Source organism: Penaeus monodon, chromosome 35 (genome assembly GCF_015228065.2).
Source record: "Penaeus monodon isolate SGIC_2016 chromosome 35, NSTDA_Pmon_1, whole genome shotgun sequence".
NCBI lineage: Eukaryota > Metazoa > Arthropoda > Malacostraca > Decapoda > Penaeidae > Penaeus > Penaeus monodon.
In genome coordinates, this window is record NC_051420.1 from 23,570,636 (window position 1) to 23,578,610 (window position 7,975).

General features: G+C 44.2%; 1 protein-coding gene across 4 annotated transcripts in view; it reads right to left on the bottom strand.

The window, feature by feature from the left end:
- The window catches only part of LOC119595123 (abnormal cell migration protein 10-like), a 164,612-nt gene extending 156,870 nt beyond the window's left edge, over nt 1–7,742 (bottom strand). Inside the window, exon 1 of one of the 4 annotated variants that reach the window (XM_037944280.1) lies at nt 7,608–7,742. The gene's annotated coding sequence lies outside the window, so the exon portion shown is untranslated. Of the gene's footprint in view, nt 1–7,090; nt 7,299–7,607 lie in introns of those variants that run through there. The other 3 variants (XM_037944278.1, XM_037944281.1, XM_037944282.1) reach the window with 3 other exon arrangements.
- Between the last annotated feature and the right edge of the window lie 233 nt (nt 7,743–7,975).

Sequence of the window (7,975 nt, forward strand, 5' to 3'; positions counted from 1 at the left end):
CGCCGACAGCAGCTGAGGTGCACAAATTATATGATGAATGGCGGCAATCCAAGTTTCTACCTAATTTTGTCTGTCCCCATCCACTCCTCTCTCCTCTCTCTCTCCTCCTTGTCTCTCGTACTTCTCTCTCTCCTTCTCTCATCTCTCTCTCTCTCCTTCCTCTCCTCCTCTCTCTCTCGGTCTCACTTCTCTCTTCTCTTCTCTCTCTCTCCTTCTCTCTCTCTCTCTCTCCTTCTTCTCTCTATCTCTCCTTCTCTCTCTCTCTCATCTGTTTCATCTTTTTCACCGCTCCCCCCATCTCTCTCCTCGATCCTGGTCCTTTTTAGACTCTTTCTCTGCTCATCTCTCTCTCTCTTCTCTGGACTCCGGTCAGCCTTTCGGCCTCGCTTCCTACTTACTTTTCTCTCTCTCTCTCTCTCACTTCTCTCCTCTCTCTCTCCTCTCGTTCTGCATCATTTCCTGTCCCCCCCCCCGCCACTTCTCCCCGCCTCCTTCTCTCTTCTTTCTCCCTTCTCTCTCCTCGGGCTCTCAAAGGGGGGGATCCAGCTGTCTAGTCCTCTCTCTCTCTTCTCAGTCTCTCCTTCACACACCCCCCTTCGTTCTCTCTCTCTCAGCTTCCTTTCCCCCTCTCTCTCGTAACTCTCTCTCAATCTCTGCTTCTCTCTCTCTCTCCTCTCTCTCTCTCCCTTCTCTCCTCGTCTCCCTCTCTAGAGAGAATCTTTCCTTCCGCCCCTCCTCTCTCTCGTCTCTCTCCTCTCTCTCCTTCTGTCCCATCCCTCTCTCTCTCGTCTATCAATCTCCTTCCCCTCCTCTCTCTCTCTCCTCTCATCCTTCTCTCCTCTCTCTCTCTCTCTCTCTCTCCTCGTCACTTCTCTTCCTTCTCTCATCCTCTTCTCTCCTTCTATCTGTTCCGCTTAAACTGTCACTTGCTTCCTCTCTCTCTCTCTCTCCTTTCTTTCTGCTCTCTCTCTCTCTCCTTCTCACTCTCTTCCTTCTCTCTCTCCACCAGCATCGGCTCCTAGTCCTCCTTCCTCGCTCCTTGCGCCTCTTCGCTCCTCCCATCGATTCATTTACCGGCGTTCGTGATACTCTTCTCGTTCTCGCTACTCCTTCGCGCTCGATTCCTCGTTAATTCCGCGCAACTCTAAGCTGAGCTAGCTCTCTATACAGTGAAACTTATTCTCTCATTCGATCTCGCCCGTCGGTCGCTCTCGGCTCCTCGCTCCCTCAGCTCATTCCTCTCCCTTTTCCGCCTCCACTCCCTCTTCTCCTTCCCTTCCCTCCCCCCTTCCCTTCCCCTCGCCTTCCCCCCCCCCCCCCCTTTACCCTCTCCTTTTCCCCTTTTTTCCTCTCTCCCTTCCCTTCCCTCCCTTCCCTTCCCCCTTCCCCTCCCCTCCCCCGTCCCCCCCCTTTTCCCCATTCCCTCTCTCCCCTTCCCTTCCCTCTCCCCTTCCCTTCCCTCTCCCGTCTCCCTTCACCCTTCACCACTCTCCCGCCTGCCCCGCTCTTCCGGTTCCCTCGCTCTCTCCCCTCCCCTTCTCCCTCTCTCTATGGTTCGTTTGCATGCCACTCCTTTGCCAGGGACGTGATTTCCACCCAAGTCAGATTGCAAGCACTTTAGGCTATTGCCTCAGATACTTCCCTACCTCAACACGCTGTGTGTGTGAGGAAAGCACGCACGCAGGCGACAGAAGAAGATCGCACAGCAGCACGCAGCCTCCACACACACGAAACACACTAACCACAAATCATGACACTACAGAATACACACAGCAACACACACACACACACAAAACGACAGACAACCAATAGACACAGAGAAGGACCCACACCACACGTAAACAACTAACAAAACTCACACATACCACAGACCAATGCACGAGGGCTATTCTGTTTTCCCCCCACATCCATGGGAACGCCATCTTAAGTGTCAACACCTAAACAAGGAGGAGAAAATCATTGAAAAAAATCCAGAGAAAGAAAAGTCATGCAAGAGACTTACACCAACCCTCAGTGGAGAGTCTTTGCTTTGGGCCGTCAACAATGCCTTCTTGCTTCTTTCTCCCAGCCCCCCCCGACCGCCTCCGCCTGTTATTAATCACGCCTGCTACCTCCCCCTTTCCGATAGTGGCCGACCACTGTACAGCTACGCCTCGCCTGTGAAAAGTCGCTGATTGTTAATAAAGGTGTGACCCCAGCCAACTGAAACGTATTCTGCACACGGGATGCCCCTTGGTGGCCGCTCGACAGGGGGGGCGAGGAATTGTGACAACGGATGCGGCCCATGAAGGGCAAGAGACTAGACAGGAAAGAAAGGACAGAAGAGAAATTCATATAGAGGAATAAATTAATAAATAAAAAGATAAATAAACAGGGAGGAACCTTCTCCCCAACACGGAAAGTAGAGGGAGAAAGCAGCAGACATGGTGAATAGCGGGGTGAGCGAGTGGAGAAAACAGAAGGGTGGGTAACGTTGAACTAAGTGGATCAGGGACTCAGAGAGAGGATGTTGTGAGGGCTCAGTCTGACGTGACGTCTAGTAAATTAAGAAGCTACAAGTTTATATTACTCGGGGCGACTTACGTAGTGTACCCTCAAGGTATGCTTGTCAGTTTGAATGGTATCTTAAAATCTATTTACGATCGATTTAAGATCAATGTGAAACCTGTTTATGATGTACCTGCGTTTCATTAACGATGCATTATCAGGCACAAGTTTGAAGCGATCACGACCTGTACCGTAACCTAACAGTCCTGGCAAGGCCAGGAGGTAACGGTGCATTATTTATGGCACTGCCCATGGGTAAACAATGAAGACAATTTAGCAGAGCTGGCGCTAATGGAGGCAGGAAGGGTGAGAGGGCATGGGCGAGTCATTAGCCGGGTCAAAGGTCAGCCTTTTGGCCAGTCTCACCATTCACTCGCCCGACTAGTTACGACTTGCTCCAAAATGAACCACGCTTGGGAAGCCTCGGCGGGCTCGGCGGCCGCGTGTCTGCCCAGCCAGTCCGCAGAGAACTGCAAGCCTGGCGGCCGCAATGATGAACATAACGAACATAAAGAATCCAAAATAAATATTTGTTTACAGAAATATCCTTGCCGTCTTAATCACATGTTATTGACGAAATAAGAGATATGCACATAACCGTACACAAGAAACGGGGGGAGAAAAAATGATAAATAACTAAATAATATATACAAAAACACCACAAACACGGTAAACACGAGTCCATAGACACAACACACTAACAAACACTACACACACACAGCACACACACACACACATAATATATATATATGTATATCTATAATATATATAGATATAATATATATATATAATATATACACAAAGACACACACAAAGACACACACACAGACACACACAGACACACCAGACACACAAACACACACACACACAGGGACACACACACACACACACACACAGCACGAACACAAGAGAACACACACACACACACACATAACTATATATATATTATATATAGATATATATATATATATATATATATATATATATATATATATAGTTATATATATATATATATATAATATATATATATATATATCTTATATATATATATATATTAATTATATATATATATATATATATATATTATATATATATATATATATATATATATAATATATATATATATATATATATATTATATATATATATATCTATATATAAATATATATAATATTAATTATAGTATATATAAATATTATATATATATATTATATATAAATATATAAACAATAAAAAAAACATACACACGAGGTAGAAGGGAGAGCCATAGACAGGCACACAAAAAAAAGATCGGGAAGAATGACAAGGGAAACGAATACAAGATTATATCACATACAATATAATATAACCATATATTATTAAAGAAAGAAAGAAGAAAAAAAAAAAAAAAAAAAAAAAAAATATAAAGTAGGGTATTATATATATATATATATATATAGATATCTATATATATATATATATATAATTATTATATATATATATATATATAATATATATCTATAAACCCAGGACCCACCACATCTCAGCCTTGCACTTTATAACTTGCATAATATAACCCTAACGCCTTTTGGAACCCCTGAACACTTCACGTATAGTCTTCATGTAGTTGTGGCACATATCACTGCAAACCCGGTGGCACCAAAAAAACATTTTCCCCCAACCATCACTGTATCACCCAAAGCCTAAAGTTTGTTTGTTTGTTTTTCTATTTTTGGTCTATTCTAAAATAGATCCACTGTTTACTCAAAAAAACAAAAAGAGACAAGATGAACCAAGAAGGAAAACAATAACAAGTAAATAAAGAAAAAACAAAAAGATAAAAAAACAAAAAAAACTAAGACACTCCCATGCAGTGGCATCGATCAAACCGTCCCTCCCGTTTTCCCATTCCACCCCAGACTTCATCACCGGCACTAGTCCGTAATCACTAATTCGCCACACTAAAACGTGTGGCTATAACACGCTTACATCCCCCACCAAACACGCATCTAAACCTCCACCACCCCTCGCTTCAACAAGTCTCTTCGTTTCCAAGAATTCGATTTCCCTCTTTCAACTGAGACCAAACTGTTCGCGAACCGAGCGTTCCGGCACGCGTTTTCTAATGTGATTGTCAAGTGACATGCCCCTTCTCCTCTCTCTAGGTTCGTTGCATGCCCCCTTTCCGGGGCGTGATTTCCCCCAAAGTCAGTTTGCAACCTTTGGCTTTGCCTCAGATATTTCCCCTATCTCAAACGCTGTGTGGTGGGGGAAAGCCGCCACGCACGCACGCACGCACACAACCACACACACACACACACACACACACACACACACACACACACACACACACACACCACACACACACACACACCCCCACACCACAACAAACACAACACACCCACACACACACACAAAAACCTCACCACACACACACCACACACCCCCAAAACAATCACCACATACGCACAGACACAATGCACAGGCATTCTGTTTCCCAACATCTGGGAACGCCATCTTAAGTGTCAACACCTAAACAAGGAGGAGAAAATTATTGAAAAAAATCCAGAGAAAGAAAAGTCATGCAAGAGACTTACACCAACCCTCAGTGGAGAGTCTTTGCTTTGCCGTCACATGCTTCTGTCTCCCTTGCCCCCCCCCTACCGCCTTATTAAGCACGCTGCTCCCCCTTCGTGGGGCCGCCCACTGTAACTACCCTCGCCTGTGAAAAGTCGCTGTTTGTTTAATAAAGGTGTGACCCCAGCCACTTCTGCCACGATGCCCTTGCCTCGACAGGGGGCGAGGAATTGTGACAACGGATGCGGCCCATGAAGGGCAAGAGACTAGACAGGAAAGAAAGGACAGAAAGAGAAATTCATATAGAGGAAATAAATGAATAAATAAAAAGATAAATAAACAGGGAGGAACCTTCTCCCCAACACAGCAGAGACATGGATGAATAGCGGGTGAGTGAGGAGAAAAAAGAAGGGGGGTCTGACAAAGGGCTCAGGGATCAGAGAGAGGATGTTTAGGGTCAGTCTGACGTGACGTCTAGTAAATTAAGAAGCTACAAGTTTATATTACTCGGGGCGACTTACGTAATGTACCCTAAGGTATGCGGTCATTTGAAGGATTTAAAATCTTTTTACGATCGTTTAAAAGATCAATGTGAAACCATTTAGTTTCCCTGGTTTCTTTAACGTGCTTATCGGCACAATTTTTGAAGCGATCAGACCGTCCCGACCTAAAGCCCTGGCAAGGCCAGGGGTAACGGTGCATTATTTATGGACTGCCCAGGGAAAAACATAAGAAAATTTAGCGAGCTGGCGCTAATGGGGCGGGAAAGGGTGAGAGGGCTGGCGAGTCATAGCCGGGGTCAAAGGTCACCCTTTTTGGCAGTCTCACCATTCAACCCGCCGACTATTTACAAATTGCTCAAATGAACCCCATTCAGACGGCTCCGGTGGGAAGCCTCGGGGGCTCGCGGCGCGCGTCGCCCAGCCAGTCGCAAGAACTGCAAACCTGGCGGCGCAAAGAGAACAAAGAAATAAAGAAACCAAATAAAAATTTGTTTTTCAGAAATATCCTTGCCGTCTTAAAACACATGTTATTTACGAAAAGAGATTGACATAACCGTACAAGAAAAAAAAAAAAAAAGATAAAAAAAATAAATAAAATACAAACACACACACAACACACCACAACACAACACACACCCAAAATATATTATTATATTATAATATTATATATATATATATATATACATATATATATATATATATATATATATATAAAATTTTAAACACCCCACACACACACAACACAGACACCACCCACACACAAACACACACACAACACAACACCAACAACCACACACACACCCCACCACCACCCACACCAAAACCCCACCCCACACCACACACACGCACACACACACCACACACACACACACAACATAAAATTTTAAAATATATAAAATATTATATATATATATAATATAAAATATATATATATATATATAATATTATATTATATATATATAGATATATATATTAAATATATAATATATATATATTAAAAATATTATATATATATAATATAATATATTATATAATATAATATTATATATATATATATATATATAAAAATATATATATAATATATATATAAAACATAATACACACATATACACATAATAAAAATTAAATTTTAAAAAAAAAAAAAAAAAAAAAAAAAAAAAAAAAAAAAAAAAAAAAAACAATATATATATATATATAAAATATATATATATATATATATATATATATATATAATATATATATATATATATAGTATATATATAAAAAACCCCAGACCCACCACATCTCAGCCTGCACTTTACTTAACATACCCACCTGACCCCTGACACTGTCACTGTATAGTCTTCATGTAGTTGCACATTCACTGCAACCCGTGGCAACAAAAACATTTTCAACCATCACTGTATCACCAAAGCCAAAGTTGTTTGTTTGTTTCTATTTTTGTCTATCTAAATATACGCACTGTTACGCAATAAGACACTCACCATGCAGTGCATGCGATCACGTCCTCCCGTTTTCATTCCTTCATCACCGGCACTGTCGTAATCACTAATTCGCAACACTAAACGTGTGGCATAACACGCTTCTCCCCCCAACACGAATTCACTCCCTCGCTTCACACAAGGTCTCGTTTCCAAAGAATTCGATTTCCCTCTTCACTGAGCAAACTGTTCGCGAACCGAGCTTCGCACCGTTTCTAATGTGAATTGTCAAGTGACATGACGTGCAGTGAGGGGGGGGGGGGGGTGAAGATGATGATGAGGGAGGAGGGGGGAGCTGGTGAGTGGGCCGGGTGGGCGAGGGTGTCACTACACAGTGGGGCACCCAAACGGAGTCCTCCAAGCCGGGATCCCTCTCTCCCTCTCCCTCTCCCTCTTTCCTCTCCCTCCCTCTCCCTCTCTGTCTGCCTGATCGTATCACCAGCACTGTAATGCCGCAGCCCGGCACAATCTGCTCCGTTTCCACGCCGAGACGCCACAACCGCCTGCCAGATAGGCCTACCGTCGAACCTCTCCAACGGCACTCTTCGCAATGTTGCAATGTGCAACGCAGGTCGAGACAACACGAATGCGAGCCGAGTTCCAGCCGCTCACCAACACAAGCAAACAACCGCTCCGTCCGCAGCCGTCCGCGGCCACGTTCGTGTCGCGTGTGTGTGTATGTGCGCGAGAGAGCGAACTGACTCGCCATGTGAGTACAACCTAATGCCCCTCCCCACCCGGGCCCCTCCCCCACCCCCGCCCCTCCTCGCGCACCCTCTGCCCTCCACCCTTCGCCCTCGCTCCGACCCCCGGCGCCCCCACCCCGCCCGCCCTTCTCCCTTCTCTGCCATCCTTCACTATTCTCTCCGCCTTCCCATTCCTCGCGGT